Source organism: Coptis chinensis, chromosome 7 (genome assembly GCF_015680905.1).
Source record: "Coptis chinensis isolate HL-2020 chromosome 7, ASM1568090v1, whole genome shotgun sequence".
NCBI lineage: Eukaryota > Viridiplantae > Streptophyta > Magnoliopsida > Ranunculales > Ranunculaceae > Coptis > Coptis chinensis.
The window spans coordinates 16,707,387-16,729,354 of NC_141462.1; the positions used below are offsets into that span (position 1 = coordinate 16,707,387).

The 21,968-nt window shown below is 34.0% G+C and overlaps 1 long non-coding RNA gene and 1 pseudogene across 1 annotated transcript; both read left to right on the forward strand.

Moving 5' to 3' along the window:
- Positions 1-622: 622 nt before the first annotated feature.
- Positions 623-2,776, forward strand: LOC147486286 (uncharacterized). The gene is made up of 3 exons (XR_015202436.1): positions 623-924; positions 2,312-2,438; positions 2,585-2,776. It is a non-coding gene; the product is annotated as an uncharacterized LOC147486286 (long non-coding RNA).
- Positions 2,777-3,411: 635 nt separating this feature from the next.
- Positions 3,412-4,881, forward strand: LOC147486287 (COP9 signalosome complex subunit 5b-like; annotated as a pseudogene).
- The last annotated feature ends 17,087 nt before the right edge of the window (positions 4,882-21,968 follow it).

Here is a 21,968-nt window from a genome sequence, read left to right on the forward strand (position 1 = left end):
TATGCAGTAATCTTTTCTTTCTAGCCTAAAAATCGTTCAACGCCATTTTAATGATCTCATTCAAAGATCGGAGAGGCCATGGTCTGTTGATTTGACCCGACAAAGTAAGGTTTTGTGTTCATGTATTTTTTTTTTTATTGTGTCATTTACCTCTTCTTTCAAACTTTATCAATTTAAATGATTGAAGGTGAAGTTGTATCACCTTCGATGAACATCATAATTGAACCGGATACGATTGTCTAACAATTGATTATTTTGCTCGCTACTATTGTCCCTTTTCTCGAAATACCCACTCGCAGACTTTTATTTTACCTTTCCTTTCGGACATTGAAATCCATTTGGGGATATTTAGATGTGAAACCTCAAATAATATCCCAAGCTTGGGAAACCTCAAATATCCCAAGCCGTGTCAATGATTAATTGATTATTCTTGAATATCGAAGCGTTCAATGTCTAATACCACCTCCAAATGTCGTATTGCACAATCTTCCCATCCATTGATGGTTTCATCGGCCAAATCCTTTTTAAGCACACCACGGATGACTTCGGACAAGTCTTACGCCAAAGATGGCTCTCGTATTCTTGAGAACTCGACCATATTTGCGAAACGAAAAGCTTTCTGTTGTTGTGGGATTTATGCAAGAAACCGCCTTCCAAGGTGGTAATTGCTTCTTTCTGTCTAGAATTTCTGTAATTGTATCAAAGATTAGCTTCCTATGCACTTTGGATAAATAAGAGGAATTAGTCTTGTAGCATTGTCTTTCAAGCAAGGAATACAAATCAGAATCATAGATCAAATCAGAAGCTTTATAAACATGGCGTCTGCTTCGGGACTTTATCCGAAGCAGGGTGTGATTATAAACATGGCGTCTGCTTCGGGACTTTATCCGATGCTTCCAGACCCTATATACTCTGGCTCCAAAGGTGTGTTTTCTTTTATTTTGCTTAGTTGCTATTCACTTATGAATGCATACTTGTACTTTTTTTCTTTGCTCGATCGTTGTTCCTTGGTATGGTAATACCATAGGTGGTGTGGTGTTATTTCTGAGATCACTTCTTACGTACAAAGCGTCAAGAAATGCCTTTTACGAAAGTGAAATCGGGCCGGTCAACTCGTTAAGCTTTTCATTTTAAATTTGTATTGACTTGTAGGAATTGAATTACAGTTCAAAGATAATCCGAATGCTATTGTGTAAATAATAGTATCTCTTACGCTTCTTATCCGTTGCTAGCGACAAGCCTCGTTTTGTAATTGTTTGAATTTCACACGATCTAATTACTCCATCCGTCATTATCTTTCTTTGTTGGATACCGAAATGTTTACATATGACCTTTTTGAAACTCAAGATCGTACTTCAATTGTTTACATATGCTATAATGACATTGTTATGGCATGTGCTCTCATTTTTTCATCTACTTTTCAAATACATACCAACAAATTTTCTGGACTAGAGCTATGCTACACATTTGTCTTGATAGGCGTTAATTTTTACCCTACTTTGATCCCTTCTCCTCCCAAATCATCTTTATAAGTTGAATAATAAATGATCTAAACTAATTTTCCATTTTTCTTTGGTCTCTTGACATTTTGGTGATGCTTGTATTTCTGTAATTCATGGTATTCTGAGGAAAAAGAAAAGAATCTCAGATGCCATAGGCAGATGTAGCGTTGTTGGTCTTAACCGGTACATTACCCTCCTATCTAACAATTGGTGTTACTTATATTTGGGAAAAGTACAGTTGCATAAAGAATTTGTGGGTGATGCTCAATGCGAGTTCGATATTAATTACCCATTTCAATATTTTCATCCCTATCTCTATAAAAGAGTTGAATTGGTGATAACTGGATTTGTGGATACGTTTGCTCCTAATTTGTCTAGGTGCTTTTGAGCTTATACAAGATGAGCGTAGAGCTGGTGCATGTTTATGGATCACGAACCGCAGAGGCATGGAGTATTGGCCTACACCAACAGAAGAAACCAAGTACCGAACTAAACAGCCAAATGCAAGAAAAGTATACTCAAACATAGAAAAATCTTATATTCAAATCCCCCGAGTTATCGCGAAGGCGTAAGTAAAAACCACTGAACCTTGTTTGCTTTGTCCAACTTTATCTTTTCTCTTTCTAAAGTCTCATCATATTGTTCGCGACATACTATCCATAGAGGCTTAATTATGATCGGTTAGTTAAGCATGGCACTTTAGTTTAGAATCTGCTTCATGCCACTGATATTTCATTTCAACTTTTGGCTTCAGTCCATTTATGGCATTGTATGGTTGATTGTCGACTTATTTTGGTTTTGCTGGCTAGGGTTGTTCACACTCTGAGCCACAATTTTCGAAGTGCAACTAGCATTGTGCGCACTTTGTTAAAATTACCGATTGAACCACATCATGTCCTTCTCAAAGTCATTTATGCTGGTGTAAATGCTAGTGATGTAAGTTTCTTGATTCCTACCTCATGGTACATATTATTCTTTATTGACATTGGCTCATGATTTTAATTTTGTTTTCGTTCTAAGGTATTTGGCTGCTAAAATGATTCTTTTTCTTATTAACATAAATATGTGTTGGTAAATTTCAGCTCCGGTCATTATTTTGGTGGCAGTGACCAAGAACTGTCCTCACGTCTACCATTTGATGCTGGTTTTGAGGTGTTGTATAGTGTTAAAACCATATATTTCTAGCTAAAGCAATAATATCAGATACCCAATGGTTAGTCTTATGGAACTGGTGAGCTTGGTTCTCAAACACAACCACGAAAGCAATCAAGAACTTCAAGTGCATACTCTGTTTATTTATCTTATTAAAAAAAAACATTGTCTATATAGCTTGAGGGTTTTGCATTCAGTATTACACACTCTGGAAAGTTTTTTTTATAGTATTACACACTTCTGTTACTTTTAATCCTCTCGGTGTGCTGAAATAGGTGCTTGGTTGATGAGTTGAAATGACACATTTTGCGGTGTCGTGGGACTGATTCTTTGCATTAGGTGATTCGATTCATCGACTTGAAAGGAGGAATCCCTGCCGCGATTATGACTTTTGGAAGTTATTCCGAATTCATGATGGTACACCTTTTTTTTCTGGTCAATGAAAAGGATATCGTACTTGTTTTTAGAAAAATTAACAAATAAATCACTTTAGCTGGCTGTGTGTTGTAGTTTACCATCTAACGAGGAAACTAAAGGAGTGACAAGAATTGTTTGCCTTTTGTTATTTCGATTTTGAGGAAGAGGATAAATCTACGTCCTGTGCAACCATTGCAGCTCTCCTCCAAGTGTCTATGGTTAGGTTGCTTCTTTGGTGGGTCTGCAACTTGTCACATTACTCATAAAAGTTTCAAACTCACTTGATCAACAACGAGAGATCTTCTTTGCAAAGGCGTTAAACAATGAAAAGAACGAGGACATGATGCACAAATTATTTCTTGGGTGAGGATTCTCTTGATACTATACTACAATATGTATGTATATATCGAACTTTTTCCTAATAAAGTCGCTTGTGTTTTGAAGGTTGTTTGTGCATATGTACCGGGGCTGGCTTTCTCCCTACTTAACGAATATACCACTACTGACGAATCAGCCCGCACCAAATTCGTAAAGAAAAACCGTGGACAAATGACCCACATTATTTCAAACGTGTCAAAATATCGGCACTTGCTTTGTTAAAGATGGTTGTTCATGCGAGATCTGGTGGGAATATTGAGATAATGGGTTTAATGCAAGGGAAAACGGATGGGGAAGCTATTATTGTTATGGATGCTTTTGCTTTACCTGTTGAAGGGACTGAAACTAGAGTTAATGCTCAAGTTGATGCTTATGAGTATATGGTTGATTATTCACAGACTAATAAACAGGTATATATATATATATATATATATATATATATATATATATATATATATATTTTGCCAATTAAAAGATTACTACTTGTTTGCCTTTTCCTCATTTGGTTAATCTTAAGATACATACTTGTTTTTTATGTTAGGCCGGGCGACTGGAGAATGTTGTGGGTTGGTATCATTCGTGATCCGGGATATGGGTGTTGGTTGTCCGGTATTGATGTTTCGACTCGGATGCTTAATCGCAATTTCGGGAACCATTTTTAGTCTGTTGTTATTGATCCAACGAGGACTTTTTCTGCTGGGAAAGTTGAAATTGGTGCTTTTAGGACTTATCCGAAGAGTACAAGCCTCCAGGTGAACTGTTTGAGTATCGGACTATTCCTTTGAATAAGATTGAAGACTTTGGTGTGCATTGCTACAGGTGTACCTTTTTATTTCCTTTTCCAATTTTATTGTTTTTTTTTTTGTGAACGTGATAGTAATAGGCGAGTGAGTAGTAAGAGGCCAAGATTTGTATAGTGGTGTAGGTATGTTACTACAAGACTTTGTTTGTGGACTTTGCATTCCACACCTACGGTTTAAATGACCAACTTACTTATATAGTAGTGTATGCCTCATTCATGTATAAATTGTTTCAACTTTCAGGGTAATGTAGCTCTTGATGTCGCTCGTATTCTTCTACGACCAACCACAGAACTAGCAAAAATAGATATTGCAGATCATGTTTTGGCTTCTTTGCAGACGAGCTCTATCAGGTAATTCTTCTCACTGTTAATAGCAACTACTGATTGGTTTTAAACTTACCTTCTTAGGACTCAAGCTGTTGTTCAATTATATGATTATAGGAAGGTATATTTGGTTGGGCCTTGATCCGGTCCGGTCTGCGTGTCTGCGGTCGCAAAGGAACTGCAAGAGGTTCTTGGTAATTGTCCAAACTTCGGGTGGAATGTATACAGTGATGTTCTTATTTTCATGGAAAACATCCCAGTTTTTATTTCTGGCTTTAGGTTCGACCGGAGGTTGATCAGTTTTAAAATGGGCTCAAGAATTGCAATTAGTGAACTATATTGTTGACTTTGAACTATGACTTAAAGTCAAGCTGAGAGTCAATGGTGCCTCATCGTCTACGTGAAGACAAATGTTATTTCTACAATTCCTATCTCTATTATATTATTTTAAATGCACAAAAGCGTCTATTTATTAACAACGTTTTTAAGCTCTTAGGTCGATTGGTTTAAGAAAGATGGAGATTCGTGAAGTAGCGGGACCACGGTTGCCAAAGTTTACGGTAAGGTCACTATTGCAACATTTTTTTATACTTGTTCAACCCTTCATTTTTTTTTTTGCCATTCTTCTTTTGTTTCTATTCTCTCTTATTGTGTGGTTCTATTGCTTAGAAGTAACTTCTAAGCAATGTGAGGACCCTACATCTATCCTACCGAGCTTCATTGGGGTGAGATATATAGCTTCGGTGACACACATAGTAATGATTCTTGAGCAATCAAATAATTACGTTTCGAGGCGGGGGCCTCCACTAAAGATGCACCTCAAGTTGAGTCCTCGGTTGCCAAAGCGTGGAGATATTCTTATTGACATCAATGACCGATTCCCTCGGGATTTCCTGTCAGATATATTTTCAAAGGAAAGATTGACTGAAGACTCCTCTAGCATAAGTCTGTTGTACAATGATGGAACTGGATTGAGCATAAACATTGGTCATTCTTTCAGAAGTTAGTACAGGATGAGTTTGTTAGAAATGATGTTTCTCTTATGGATCAGGACCATCTTGGATATTCGTCTCCACTTACTAAAGTTGATGAAGAGAGTCTTGGAGCCTATAACTTTTCACAGCTGATGACCGACGTGAATATATACCTTGGGAGTTGTGGATTCTCAAATTTTTTTTTGAGTAGGAAATTCAGCAGGAACCATCTGTCTCCTTTCCTGCATATATAGAGAAAGGTTAAAAAATGTCTTATTATAGTTCGAAGAATAGTAATTGATACAATATTTGAGTTTCTATAAATAATTGACTGATCACTAGTACTTTTTGAAAGTTATGTTCATGTTCGACATTGTTCTTTCTTATCTTAATGAAATAAGTTCTTCAAAGAATTTATTTATGTTGGGTTGCTTTTGTTAATTGGTGTTGATGTTTATGAATATGAAAGGGAATGTGGTGGTTTGGGACAGGTTTTTATTTTCTGGTTAATTATTATAAGCAATACCAACAAAAAATGACAAAGGGTGAGATAAAAAGTTGTCCAACAATCTCCTTTTCCAAAAGAATTTATCACGGTTATTTTTTGATATTATCTCGGTTTCAATAGATACTAATTGGTTTCAATCAACAATTTATCTCCGTTTTATTCTATATAATATCGGTTTTATTTAGAAAACCGAGATAATATATTTAGATAAGATGTCAGACTTCTGAGATAATTTAGTAGCTTATTATCTCGGTTTTGTAGAACTCTATTACCTCGGTGGATTTTACCTCGGTTGTTTTTTCCTAGAAAACCGAGATAAAAACTCTAACATCTCACCTTTTAGCTGAGCTTATAAGCCCTTTTTTTAGTAGTGTTAACAATTTGCAGCATCTCCCAGCCACCTTCAATCGTCAAGGAGTTGAGAGGCCATTCTAAAGATGCCACAAGTTGTACTAAGTAGTATTTTACTGATTTGGGAATCCTTTCTTTAATTTTTTTTGAATATTTTAGAGGATCGGTTTGTTTGTTTATATGTTCCCGTTTTGTTTTTAAAAAGTGATCTGGGGTTAGGAACTAATCAAAGGAAATTACTGTTGTGATTGAAGCAATTGTGCTTCCTGTGCTGTAACAATTAGTTTGTTATTTCCTGAATTTTGTTTACATATATGTTATGTATCCAATAGGGAAGGTGCCACAAGGAGCGCTCTGGTTTTGAAGGGCCCTGGACTATCAACCCCCTAATCTTTGATAACTCTTATTTCAAGTAAGAATTTTTCGGCTTCGAGATAATTTTTTCTTTGATTGAGTTTTGCTTATTTCTTTTCCATCTATTGTGTGCTCCATTGTTTTGAATGGTCTATGCTGATCAATATGTTGTGTGTTTTTATTCTCTAGGTGGATTTATAATGGATTTTTGTAGACTTTCAAGATGAGGATGCCTTCTTTGCAGACTACGCTGAAGCCCATTTGAAGCTCTCTGAGCTGGGGTGAGTGGAAATTATTGCTTTTTGTTGTTTTTGTTTTATTTGATGTGGTCCAGAAACAATATGTTCATGAAATAATGTAAGCTTGCACTGCAATCTGTCAGAATATCGTTGTATTATTGCCATCGCAAGTACACTATGTTTCTCCGCTGCTCTCATTGTCGCATAAATACTGTGTAATCCTCTCTCATTGTCGCGTAAATACTGTGTAATCCTCTTGTTTTCCTTTTATTACATAGGGCTTCACTGCCGTTTAAATTTGGCGATTTTTTCAGTAAACTAACCTCTCTCTTTCTTTTGTTTACTCGATTACTGTGAAGGTTATGTATATTATTCTCTTTGTTCAGTATTATAATTGTGGTTCGCAGCAAAAACGACTTTTTTTTTCTTTTTATATTTATATTTTTTTCTATTAATTCCGATTACTTTGGTGGTTTTTTGAAAATGGGCAGATTTTCTGCTTCTAGTTGTGCTCGTTTTTTATTTTTTAATTATATTTCTGTCTTCAGATTATGAAATTCGATATTGAATTTGTGTGATCTCCATTCCTGAATTGTGTTTGGTCTCGAGTCTTTTAAAATGGCTTGTCCATGTAACATAGGTATGCATACTGATTTTGGGTTTTTAAGCTACCTTTGCTTGGTAGGAAATCGGATTTCTACCTTCAAAAAGGAAAATTATAAATTGTGATAAATGGGTGTCATGAAAACGTAATCTAGCTTATTGAGGATGTCATGCTTATATCAATATTATTGAGATAAAAAAGATCCTTCAAACTAGGGCCTTTTTCTTTGTTGCTGATAATCAGTATTATTGGTTTGAAGTGCTAGTCCCATGCGGAGGAGGGAGGATAGCGGTGTCTTGGACAGTTTTCACTCAACATTGGGAATTTGCTACTAAAGGTGTGTAAAATTCTTGTTATTTGTTTTGCTGATTATGGTGAGATAGTGATGGTTATTGATGTTAATTTAGGTCTTGAAAGTTAAGAGAAAATTTTGGGTACCACTAATTAATGTAGTGAAGAGAATTGTTGATGGGGTAACATTAACACCTTTTTTAGCTTTCAACAAACAAGTGTTTATGCATTTTGTGGATCACCTCTATTTCTTTTTTCCTTCAAAGTTAAATAACGTGCAAGACTTGGGTGGAAGTTGTTTGTGATTTATTAAAGTGTTATCGTATAGGATGTTGTTCAGGTGCCAACATTGTGTACTATGCAGGCTTACACACAATGGTATGTTGTGGCCTAGTAATGTATTAAGATGCTATTTAGGGTGTATTGGTTGTTGTTCTACCAGGGTCCTTTAAATAAGAAAAGTTTAGTTGTTACTACATTAGTTAAACACTAGTCAGTGGTCAAACACCTTGCTGGCTGGGATGTTTTTTTTAACGTTCTTAGTTGTAATAGACTTTTCACTTTAGCTTAATATTTGGTAATTGTTTCAATACTAAATAGTATGATTATGGCATTATCGCTCATATAGGTTTTGTCTTCCAAAAATCATTTGGCTGGAAAGTTTTTGAGGTACTTGGGTAATATTTGGAATTAGACTTGAAATTAGCATTCACTGAATTTAGGTATGGATGTTTCTTTCATTTTGTACATCTTACATATTTTAATTTATCTTATTCGGGACTCAAGATTTATGGAGTGTCGAGGCCTAGATAGTCGAAGAAAAAGAGGATGAGTTCCCGACAAATCTAAATGTTTATTTCTTTGTGCATCAAATTTCGAATTTGCATGTTCTTTATGTGTATGACTTTTGGTTGTGATTTGTAGTAATATAAAAGAGATGCATTACTTGATTGGATGTATTTGTGAGGTTTTTTGTTTATTGGTAACTTTTGTGGAATTTTCAAAATAAATGGGGGCATTTTATGCAGGTGATTGGTGAAAGTGGTAAACGTGTGGCACGAGAAAATTAATTTTTTTTCAATATGAAATTGTTTTGTAACGGCAAAAAAACGTTACTAAGCTCTTCATTAAGTAACACTTATAAAGTAGGAAAAACGTTAGAAATGGTGCAAAAACCGTTAGTAAATAATTCAATTAGTAACACATACTACACGAAAAAGCATTACTAATTTCTCATAACCGTTACTAATATTTTCATTAAGCTACATGTACAAACCGTTAGAAATTGATAGAAACTGTTACTAATTTTGAAAATATTTAATGCGATTGAGTTTAGAAAACCGTTAGTAATTAATTTTAGTAACGCTAAATAACTGTTACTAAAAAGAATTTGTAACGGATAAAAACCGTAAGTAAATAACTTAACATATTAATAACGCCCAAACAGTTACGGAAATAAACCGTTACAAATAATTTTAGTAAACGGTTCTTTGCTGTTAAGAATATCCTGTTTTGGTATAGTGTTAGATAACGAATACGTGCAATGCTAACTAACAATTGTAGTACATATGATATTTATTCTATATATAACGCATTACGTATAGTATAATATACATATGTTCGATTTAAAATATATACATGCTTATAATGTATGAGAATGTATTTAAAATTTTTAGATAACTTTCAAATATTATTATTGAATCTAGAAATTGGGCTCTAGACACTTTCTTTAGTGTGTTTTTTGTCTAGAGAAAGACCAATATTATCTTTTGATTCTACTCCAATTTTAACAACATGTCACTTTTTGGGTGTATTAACTGTTTTTAAAACTTCTTATTTCTCCTTTTTACCCTTTCATTTGTAACTGCCAATTTCTTCCACAAATAAATAATATGAAAATCTAATGTCGCAAAGTTTGTAGGTGTGTGTGTCAATCGAGGCCACTCATCGGGCAAGGGTGCGTGTGTATTGCTCCAAGATGTCTTTGCAATCAAATAATACAATTGTCTTAAAAAAAAAAAAACCCATTTGTCCTTTCACAATTTCACAATTTGAATTACATCAAACAAAGCTTAAACATGATATTCAAAAATTATCGAGATGCATTTTAAATTGTTAAAGCTGTATTGAAATTAGTTGTAATCAACATACATTTTTTCCGTTTTTGAAGTTGATGTTTTCCATATTGTTTTGGTCTCTCTAGAAATTCATCTCACTTTTAATTGGAAATTTGTAGATTTTGGATGAATTTTAGTTATTTTGATTAACCCACTACTCTTTTTGGTAACCGATTTAGTTAAGTTTTTTTTTTTTTGTTGGTAGTTGGTTTCTTTAGTTGGGACTAATAAAAGAGGTCAAAATTGTAAAAGTCAGCCTCAAATTTGAGACAGATGTCAAATTTCAGTTTCTATAGAGGAAAAACAAAAAAAAAGTTTGTTATTTCCTCTGAACATAAGAAATTTGCGTCTGTGTACCTATACCCAATTTTCTGATTATTGAATTTATGACCATTACTTCTTATGAGAGGACAAAAATATCGATGACAAGTGTTATAGCCTCCGTAAACCATCTTTTATATCGGTTATATAACTAAAAAAAAATAATTTTAGCAATAAAAATATATAACCCGATAAGAAACCGAAATCGGAATCGGAACCGACTTAATTAATGGCTATGGGTTCGGGTTTTCAAAATATAAGAAAAAAAACCCAAAAGAACCGAACCCAATAGGAACCACTAAAAATAGACTCAGAACCGAAACCGATAAGAACCGACCCAGAACCAACCCATGAACACCCCTACCATTAACCCACTAATTTAGACTAAATATGTTAAATTTGTCAGGATAAAAAAATAAAAAAAAAAAAATTCTGAAAATTTGTCCGAATATCTGATGAAATTGTCGAAATTTCGAATGGAATTGTCAAAATTTCGAATGGCATAGGTTGTGGCATGAGTTGTAATAATAGTGTAAAAATTTGTCCAAAATTTCCCATGAAATTGTCAAAATTTTAGATGACATGGCTGTGGCATGGGTTGTAATAATAGTGTTTGGCGAGGCTGGCAGATGGCGTTTGAGTCGTTGACATGTTCAATGGTCTCTACGGGGAGAGTAATAAACGTTTGCAATAAATAGCGTTTTAAAGATAAAAATACGATTACCTAAAAAAATCACCCCACAATATTTACAGAACACATAATCATGTATCCACGTACGCGGAAATTGAAAAGAGTCTAAGTGCATGGAGAACCCACTCACACAATTTACAAAAATCAATACCGAAATGAAAAAGGTTATTGAGGACAGCAATAAATATATGCGGAGAGAATAGTAAGAAGAATTACACACCTGATTGAGGGAGTGATATTAGGAGGGGGTGATATTGAGGGAGGAAGAGTTGGTGATTGTTTTTCTTATATCTCCCACGTGAGCAAAGCTCTTTTGGAAAAAGAAAAATAGGCGAGGGCAAAACCAGAAACAATGAAAAATAAGAGAGGGCAAAACCGAAAAAAAGAAAAACAACGTATAAAAATACAGTAACTGGGGCGCTCATTAAAGTAGTTAGATTTGTCAAATATTAGGACCCTCTATCAATTTTCCCATCTGCAATCTTTGTTTAGTTGACTATAGTCAATCATATATGATTCTAGAACGTATGTATAATAATGGTACGAAACAACTAATATATATTGGAGATTTATATATTGGAAATTGATCGCAGATATCAATATATCCCTAATGTTAGTCTCATATATTGTTATTTTCGGAAAATTATCAATAGGTGGAACTTTCAAATTTCTATGACAAAAAATCAGGTGGTCTAACTTTTAAGACTAGTCAAATAGTAATCTACAATTTTTGTTACTAAAAACCAAACTACCTAGGAGGAGCCGCATAAGACTAACTCAAGGAGCGTAAATTCACACTTTTTTATATATATATTTTTAATTATTTTGTACAGTTGATAAGTCCTCACTCAGTTGTGCCAATTCCTTTCACCAAGATACCAAAACCAGTATTTAGGTTTCAATCAATACCTCACCAGCTAAAGACCTCTTTTATAACAACTCTATTTTTTTAATTAAATAAATAAGTATGTATTTTATTTTTTTATTAGTATTATTTGGATATGGGCTTAAGTGGGCCTTAAAAAAAATAAATAAATAAAATGGAGGATAAATAGTGAAAGAGAAAAACGTGGGTAGGGAGAGGGATAGGGGGTGAACCTATTTCCTTGTACTGGGGTTTTTTTTTTAAAAAAAAAAGATACCTGAGAGAAAGTGAAAAAAAAGTGAGGGGAGGGAAAGTTCTAAGTTTAAAACAAAGAGACGTGTTTCCAATTTGTAAACTGTAAAAATTGAAATCCTCAATAATGGATCATCTGGGAACTTTGCGAAATACAACTCAAATACTAGAGTTGTTGTTTTTTTTTTGTACCCAGTGGTGTTTGATTAAATTCAGCTTGCAAGTAGATACACTCGGTTGAATCATCCAAAGCAGCTATTTACTTCTCCAACCCAGAAGGCACTGTCCAACACGACAAGCAAATTGATCAGGTCATTGGCATGCTACAGGCCTCCCATATTAATCATAAACTGCATAGGCCCTGGGAACGTAGACGGTTTTTAAAGGGAAGTTTAGGGCCCATCTGGTCTCTTTATGTTGTATTCTGGTGTGTATGGCAAAGTATGTCCTTTGTAGAATAGAGCCATAGAGGTCTGGAACTTTTTTTTTATCAAACGAAAAACTGACAATTTAACTAGCCTCAAGTGTGCGGGCTAGTGGAGTGCGGCTGTTTTCGAGATGCTATCGTAGAAATGTGGTAAGTAAACTCATCGACAGTGTTAAAGTCGACTTTGATATATCTCTTTTGTCACATCGTTGTTGCTAAGAAAATACTATGGACACGTACTTTGTGAAGCAGAAATTGGATCAGCAGGACCAATAGGAGTTTTTCATGTGATTTGTGTAACACCATTTGTATTAGTGTATTCCCATGAGACCATCTAAGATCTAACATTAGACTTTGTCACAACTGCTGGGTGAAATTGGTTCCAGTTTCTAACGTTTGGTATTTTCTACTTGATATTCACCTTTTAAGACCATACTTGAAGACCTTAGTCGAATGATTATCGAAAAATAAAAAGGACCTTAGTTGAATATTCCCAACAATGCTTTGTCCCACTTTATAAAACTTTGTATAAAATTGTTGTAAACAAAACCTACCCCGATGTATATATTGGTTTATGTTTTGGTAATGTACTTATATAGTGAGGTTATATCGTGACAAAGTTTAGGTTTTACCTATTCCAAATGGACTATGCACGGAAGGTCATATCTTATAAGGCTTCTTATCCAATTATACTGGTAGTCTGGTATAATGAGGATAAGTGTATAATAGAACAGTGGAACCAATCCTTACCATGACTAATGGCGTGCCCATTAGTATTTTATCCGATGCAGTGAGCCTCACTTAATTTGAATGAGTGACAGAAAAGATATGAGCTCGACAATTCTATGCGTCAGAAATTCTATTTGTTGGAAAACAGTTTTTTGCATAGGGTTTGATCACAGATTGCATAAAGCTAGGGGGAGAGTTAGAGTCTTTGTAAAACATGAAAAGGTGAGTTTTATGAGTCTTCTTTCTAACTCAGTTGGCCTCGTCCCATTCCGAGTCCTGTGGAGGCAGCTATGAGGTATGGAAGTTTGGTTGACAGAAAACAGTGTGGCAGAATTCAGTTTCTGCACACTGTGTTCGAGTCCAGTTTTCATATAGTTAGAGTGAGAGTTATTATTTTTGTAAAACATGAAAGAGTAAGTTATGAGAATCTTCTTTTCAACGCAAAAAGCCTTGTACCATTTGGACAATTTGTAGCCGACATGGTTCATAAAATCGTTTTTGGATAATTGAAAGTAAAGAAATATCCATTTTTGAGCTTTTTGACTTAAATGTTTATAGTGTATCTCTGGGGATGAAACTTTATGTATATGATTGTGGGAGTATTTGAAACTTATTGTATGTGATTATATATATATTATACATTATTGTTTTCTTTAAAGGCACATACAAGGATATTGATAAATTGGTTAAAAGCTATGTAAGACTTGATTCTAATATTGAAAGATTGCGTAGGCAGTCTTATGTAAAAATACAGCCACCATATTATATATTATATATTAGTTTTAGTGATAACTATATGTGTACAATGTTAGTATTAAATTGGGTACGTGATAGTGGTTGTTTAGCAAGGTATTCATTGAATATGCCATGAATGACATGTTGGTGTTATGATGGGTATTCCTTGAATGTGGTGGGAATGACCCAATGTATTCATTGAATGTGCCATGAATGACCTGTAAGTGTTATGATGGGTATTTCTTGAATGTGGCAGAAATGACACAAGGTATTCATTGAATGTGTCATGAATTACCTGTTGGTGTTATTATGGGTATTCCTTGAATGTGGTGAGAATGACCCAAGGTATTCATTAAATGTGTCATGAATGACCTGTTAGTGTTATGATGGGTGTTCTTTGAATGTGGCGAGAATGACCCAAGGTATTCATTGAATGTGTCATGAATGACCTGTTAGTGTTATGATGAGTATTCCTTGAATATGGCTGGAATGACCCAATGTATTCCTTGAATGTGGCTGGAATGACCCAATGACCCAATGTATTCATTAACGTAATGATAAGTGGTATTTTCTAATATGTGGGACGAACCATGTGGTATTTCCTAATATGCGGGACTTGTTAGTGTAAATATCCTACCCTAAGACGACGTGCTGATATGTAAAGGTAAAGTGTATCAAACTCATATTTAAATAAGTTATCATATGTGCATTTAATAAGTGGACGGTAAGTGGTATTTATATTGTGAGTTAATTTGGAAAATGGGAATAATGAGTACTGTTATATGAGTTTCTTGGAAATATATATTGGGATTGAAATCTTACTTGGGAAGAAACTACATGCCGTTTTGAGAAAACATAACTAACTTGTCTTCCAAGTTGAAATAATTGTAATATTTTTATTTATGAAGAGTTGTTCATTTTGTTTTCATTTGATTTTAGTTTTATTTTTTATCGTGTTTAGTAATGAGTTATTAGGGTTTCGCTTCATCCTGAGTTTTCATAAGATTGAATAGGGTGAGGATAATTCCCTATTTTAATTTTCTGAAAATTTGGGATGTGACATCTTTCCCTAGACCCTTTAAAAGTTTGCAGTCAAAGAATAAGTGCCAATGGTGTACCTGGGGAAAGAGTGCACCGATATTAAAGGCCACCACCACAAGCCTTAATGGCTGCAAAGATACAGGAGAGAAAGGAGAGAATTATGCACCGTTTTAAATTTTGGAAAAAGGGTATTTTCGAGAAAAAACAATAATAAAACACTAGATTGCTATAATATAACTTGACCACTTGGTTGGTCTGGTTTTTTGTAACAAAAATTGTATGGTACCATTTGACTAGTCTTAAAAGTTAGACCACTTTGTTTTTTGTCATAGAAATTCAAAAGTTCAGCTCATAGGTAATTTTCCGTTGTTTTTTTCTTGTTATTTTGCGATGTGTGGATTGTGGTTATGTATTAGTTCTGAGGTGATAGGTAAATAGATAGGGGGATTGCTATATACAGATCCCAAATCTCTCAAAACAGACCACATTTTAGAAAATTAAAATACCGGACATGTTCTCAAATAACGTCTTAGGGCAGAACCCACTTAAAAATGAAAACACCCAAATTTCAACTTTTGTCTTTCTACTCAAGTTTTGTTTTTCACTCAAGAAATCTTCCTTGAAGCTTTTTTTTGCCACTCCTCTCATTTTCCAATAAAAAAAAACCTAACCCACACATCTCTTCTTTTTCTACACATTAATATTCTTTTTCAAATTCTTTTGTTATATTTCTATTTACAACGAACCCTAATTTTTTTTTTTTTTTTTTTTTTTTTGACATTATAATGACATTGAGTGAAATGGAATCGACATATGATGTTTTTAATGTGGAAAATGAACTATTCAATGAAGAGATGTTTCAATCAAGCGACCAAAACGGCGACCAAGACAAGATAACTCCATACCCAAGTATTATTCATAATGAATCCAAGAGCAATTATTATAAGATCATTATGAGGAGCACTTGTACACAATTTGATTTCAAAGTATTTTTGCAAACTCAATCTATGAGGACGACCTCTTCCGTTTATGGTTGATTTTAATATCTAGTGAGTGTTGGGAAATGGGAATAACCTTACGTTCCAGACGTCCTAGGCCAACTAACTTCCAAAGACCCTGACACCCCCACTGGAGCGACCTATGAAGCATTAGACGGTCTAATCTGGTCGTCACTTAGTTACTTAATTTGATAGGCATTTGTCTTGTCACAAATTTTTAGATAACATCATAGTTTAGCTAAAAATGAATTATGATGTTAGCTAAAAATGAATTAAATAGATTAATGAATTACATAGATCAATGAATTATGATCTATGTATTTGATTAATGAATTATGTAATCCCCTTCCGAAGATGCATTTGATTGATTTAATATTTTCTTACCCATGGATTAATGAATACTCAAATTGATTTATAGGTATTTGATAGTCGTCAAGATTTAGTTGATTGGACACAACACAAAGAAAATGAAGTCGTAGCTATTATTGTCACTCAAAAATCTCAAAATGCAATTGGTGGGAAGCTCCTAGACTTATTTTGATATGTGAGTGTAGTGGTGAATTTCGATCTCATAAAAAGGTAGAAGCAAATGAGAAGGCAACAAGAAAGACCGGAACAAAAAAGATAGATGTTCAGGGGATTGCTCAAGCGGAATCTTTAATTTCGAAGGAGATCCAATTTTTGTCAACTAGTGTTGTAGTTGGGCAAATAGATGCTTGAAATACTTTATACTTTTATAGAGGATACATGAAGAAACTAACGTTTTTTGTGAGGAAGAATTTTTGTAAAGACTTTGATATAATGGAATTGAGTTTCTTATATATATTTTGGAACCAAACATTAATTTTACATGTTTAAATTGATGTTTCGGCTTTCATTGTTTACATGTATTGGTCTGAAACGTTTTGCCAAATTTTCAAATTAGTTAGAGTTTTAATTTCGATCAAAATATCAAACCCATCATTTGGTCCTGCATTAAGTACGGTTTAGGGAACTAACCTAAAAGGAAAAGACGTTTAGATTAGACGACTAACATTTTCGGCATTGGTTGGTTGGACTGGACCATCTTACATGAAGATGAGATTGTGTTCGTCCTGCATTAAGAATGGTTTATTAGAACCAACTATAAAAGAAAAGACGTTTAGGTTAGGCTAATTATGTCTGCATTGGATGGTTAGAATTGACCGTCTTAATTACAAAGAGAGGATATTGTGTTGGTCATACATTAAAAATAATTTATTGGAATTGACTTTAAAAGAAAAGATGTTCAGATTAGGCTAACCTTTTCTATATTGGATGGGTGTACCAAAATCCAATTTCACCAGCCATTTTAGATACAAACCTATTTCATTTTGGATAGCTGATATAAACCGTTTAGTTGGTCAAAATTGGTATACTTTTAGTAATTTACTAAAATTTGGTCCACATTAGGTTACAAAATCTTGATTTTAAGATGATAATTAGAAAATTATTACTAACCATTGTTTGTACACCCAAATGTTTACATATTTATTTTATGGTTTTCCCCACACACTATAAGTACATATAAGTTCAGGGTTTAAGGTTTATGGAGAATGTTTTGTATTTTATAGAGATGTAAATGAAATTGAATTTGAACAACATTTTTTTATTTATTTCAAAATTTATTATTGAATTATGGCTAACAAAATTATTTTTAGAATTTAAATACACGACTCAGTTTAGGGTTTATAAACTATTTAGTTTGTCAAAATTGGTCAATTTTTAGTAATTCACTAAAATTTGGTCCACAATGGATGACAAAATCTTGATTTTAAGACGATAATTAAAAAATCATCACTAACTATTATTTGTACACCCAAATGTTACATATTTATTTTATAGTCTTTCCCACTACACTATAGGTGTATGTACATATGAGTTAAGAGTTTAAGGGTAAGGTTTTGTACTTTATAGAGATGTAAATGAAATTGAATTTGAACAATATTTTTTTCTTTATTTCAAATTTATTATTAAATTTTGGATAACAAAATTATTTTTGGAATTTAAATACACGACTTAGTTTTGGGTTTTGAGTTCAAGCATATAGTGAAGGAAAACTTTGATTCAAAATGGTTTATTGTGTAGTGATTGAAGTATTAAACTACTTGCTAGAGGCTTTGATTCGGTCTTATGGCGGCAATTTGTTAGAGCTATTGAATCAAGGATGAAGATGAGTTTTGAGATGTGGGATTGAGAGAAACCATAGGATTTGAAGAGGGACAGAACTGAGTCGGGTCTAGTTGTTGTTGATTTATCGAGCACAATGTATTTGGAAGCTTTGAGAACTAATTCTGCAGTTAACCCACATGACTTTGTGAGGTAATCCAGTGTGAAATCTTGGTTTGAGATGATGGAAATCTGAGTAGATAGGAACCTAATGAGTATTGATGATTGGTTATGAAGAACCAAATTGTCGTCAAATTGGGTTGTGGCGATTCTTGATTTAAGAACAGTTCTAACTCTAGTAACTAGACTTGTACAAACAAAACAATGGAACACTTTGTACAAAATGAGTTAATGAAATTTAGATTAAATGGAACTTACATACTATTGACACACTCTCTGGTTCTTCTTTGGGTGAGAGATGGTTAACAAGGTCAGTCAACAAGGTTTGGAGGGATATTTTGGTAACCTCCATGATTTATTAATTGGTTTTATTTTTTTGGATTAACTACTGTTTTAACCCTTGTACTTTTGGTCAACTAACATTCTCCCCCTTGTACAAAATTAACAGCTTAAAACACATTGTACTCTTGGTCAACTAACATTCTCACCCTTGTCATTAACTCCGACCCAATTTCGGCATTCGGAAACACACATGTGTGGACACGTGGGCATAACCTGTTGATTAGGATATTGTGTGTTTAGCGGAAAATAAAAGAAAAAAAGAAAAAAGAAAAACAATTTTATTGTAACTTTTTTGATTTTTTTTTTCCACTTAACACATAATATCCTAGTCATCGGGTTATGCCCACGTGTGTTTCCGAGTGTCGGAATTGGGTCGGAGTCAATGACAAGGGTGAGAATGTTAGTTGACCAAGAGTATAATGTGTTTTAAGCTGTTAATTTTGTACAAGAGGGAGAATGTTAGTTGACCAAGAGTACAAGGGTTAAAACAATAGTTTATCCTCTCTTTTTTTAGTTTTTTTTACGGTTTGACCAAGTCAACTAACCATTGACCAATGGAAGTTGAAAATGTGGGTATCGCAAATGATCTTTGAAAGTTGGGGTGTGTGTTGTAGCGCAAAAGACATCTTCAAATCTGGGGGTATCACTAATTTACTCTTTACCATCAAGGCGTCCATCTCACCTAGAGCAAGTCCAATGGGGACATGCTATATGGGCATGTTAGAAGGGTGCCACATCATATATTTGGCACTTTTAGCATGCAAGCCAAATTCGGCATGCCAAAAACAAGAAAACCATTTGAATGTGTGTGTTTTTAGCATTTTGTGGAATTGGTGGCGTAAAAGTGAACAATAAAAATAGACAGCGAACAGTGACAAACGACATAAATTTTGTCGTCATTGAATAGGTAAACAGTGTACAATACATTACATTTTAACGCACGGACAATAGAAATTGTGTCGTCCGTCTTCCGGAACTTATTTTTAGCAGCTACTAGCCAAGCCCACATATCTAGCTAGGTTTATCATACCAGCCAAATTTAGGAGTCTTCTAGCTAGCAGTCTCATTAGAATTGTTATTTGGTATTTGGGGTGCTATATGGCCTTTTAGAAGCCCATATAGCACCCCAATTGAACTTTCTTGTAGGCTTGAGTAAAAGATTTCTAAGTAATTAATTAATCATAAATATAATGGTACAATTGTAGAGAGAAAACAAGAGAAAACTATAAATGGTTGTAAATTATAATGGGGGGTATATCGAAAAATACATGGGCATGAAGACATTTTTTTTTGTTCAGAAGCTAAAATATTATTTATATAAATTGAGTTTTACATATTCCAGTAGCATCATAGAACACCTCCATGTTTACAAACATTGTGGTTTTATCCCACTATATAGAAGAAAAAACTGGAAGGAAAGACAAGTCACCAAAAGGCTAGGTTGATTGCTCAACATTTTGTTGACCTTGCCATCTAAAGTTCTTCACTTGAGACGCCGCATTTGAAACAAAAACATTTGCACAAATATTTCCTTCTCTATAGCACCAACAGAACTTGACCACGTCAAATTGTTGTAGTAACATCTTGATTTGGCTTGTAATTCTTGACAATATCCAATTGCAACTAACTATCTCATCTATCGATCATGGTTTTAAAAAGCAATTGAGAATCAGTTTCAATTCAAGTTCTATTTTCCTGCAATTTGTTCTTGACAAAAGTTGAACACCATGTAACAAAGCAAGGAATTCTACTTCATTATTTGTTGCATAGAAAATAGGTATTGCTGCTCCCATTAAAAAATTTCCTTCCGAATCCCTTAGGATATATCCAGCTCCCGCATATATATCCTGGATTCCCAAGTGAAGCACCATCACTATTCATTTTCACATTGGGTGGGAACCATTTAACATACACCATAAATTTCTCTTTTTGAACCCTCTGTGTCATGACCAACTGAACCATCTGTATATTCTTAAGAGCTTTGTCAATGTATCGAACTGGATCTGGTTTCTTTCCTTTAAACCTTATATCATTTCTTGCTACCCATATATATACTCCACATAATTCCAATAAAATCACAAAATTGTACATTACCATCTTGCATTCTCTATATATCTCCCGCTAGATTTCAAACCTGATCCTTGAAGCAACTACCGGTTACATTCTATCCATCAATAATTCCACTGAAATTTGTTCCACACCAAATAGCTCTAGAGAAAGAACATTGGAAAAAAAAATATGAATTTGTGTTTTTGGAAAACTCTCACAAAGGGTGCATTTATCTTGGACTTGAAAATGATAAGATGCCAAAAAATTCGCAATAGGGCGACACATAGCTTGCAAACATTGCCATATAAAAAATCTTTGTTTAAACGATACTTCTATCTTCCAAACATAACTGAAAAAAGAGTTGCCATTACTATTGATCAACTAAATGCATCCATTATATGCAGATTTGACAACAGTGGCGAAGCCAGGGGGGCTAGGGTACGGCTCACCCTCAACTTTCGGCAAAAAAAAAAGTTTTACTGTTTGGCAGAAACTAAAAAGCCATAACCGAAAAGAGACTCAACAGTGTAAAGTACTAAAGTCCATCGTACTTCTCACTTTCTCAGGAGTTAGGACATCTTTAAAAATACCATGACTCAACAGTGTTTGCCTCGAACTAAAAACCCATAACCGACAAAAGACAAAAAAACAAGCACATCACACACACACACACACCGAAACAAAAACCCCAAGACCGTACTCCACTTTGACTTTTTGCCTCTTTATCAAAAACTTAAACAAAACCCACGACCCACGTACTCCACTTTTCCTCCCTTTTCTCTATTATTCTAGTTAGCTATCCATAATTTCTAAAGTCTTCTAGGTAAGCCTAATATTATTAAATTTCTTGTTTTATTTTTTATCTTTTCATGTTGATTCATAAACCATGTTTTAAAATTTTTTTGTATTCTTTTTGTGAATTCATTAAACAACATATTTTTATTTAATTTTATTTTGTGAATATCATAATAACATTGGTGGTTTATTTTAATTAGTGCAATTTCAATTCAGTTGATTAATGGTTTATTTTAATTATTTAAACAGATATGTTAAAGTATTTGATCAAAGGAAAGTCGTTGCCCGCTCAACCTACTCAACCACCTAACAACACAAATAATGTTGCTAGTGTTGAAGTAGGATCCCTTCAAAGCGAAGTCACCAAGAAACTGAGGATGGTGGTGTTGAACAACCCACGTCA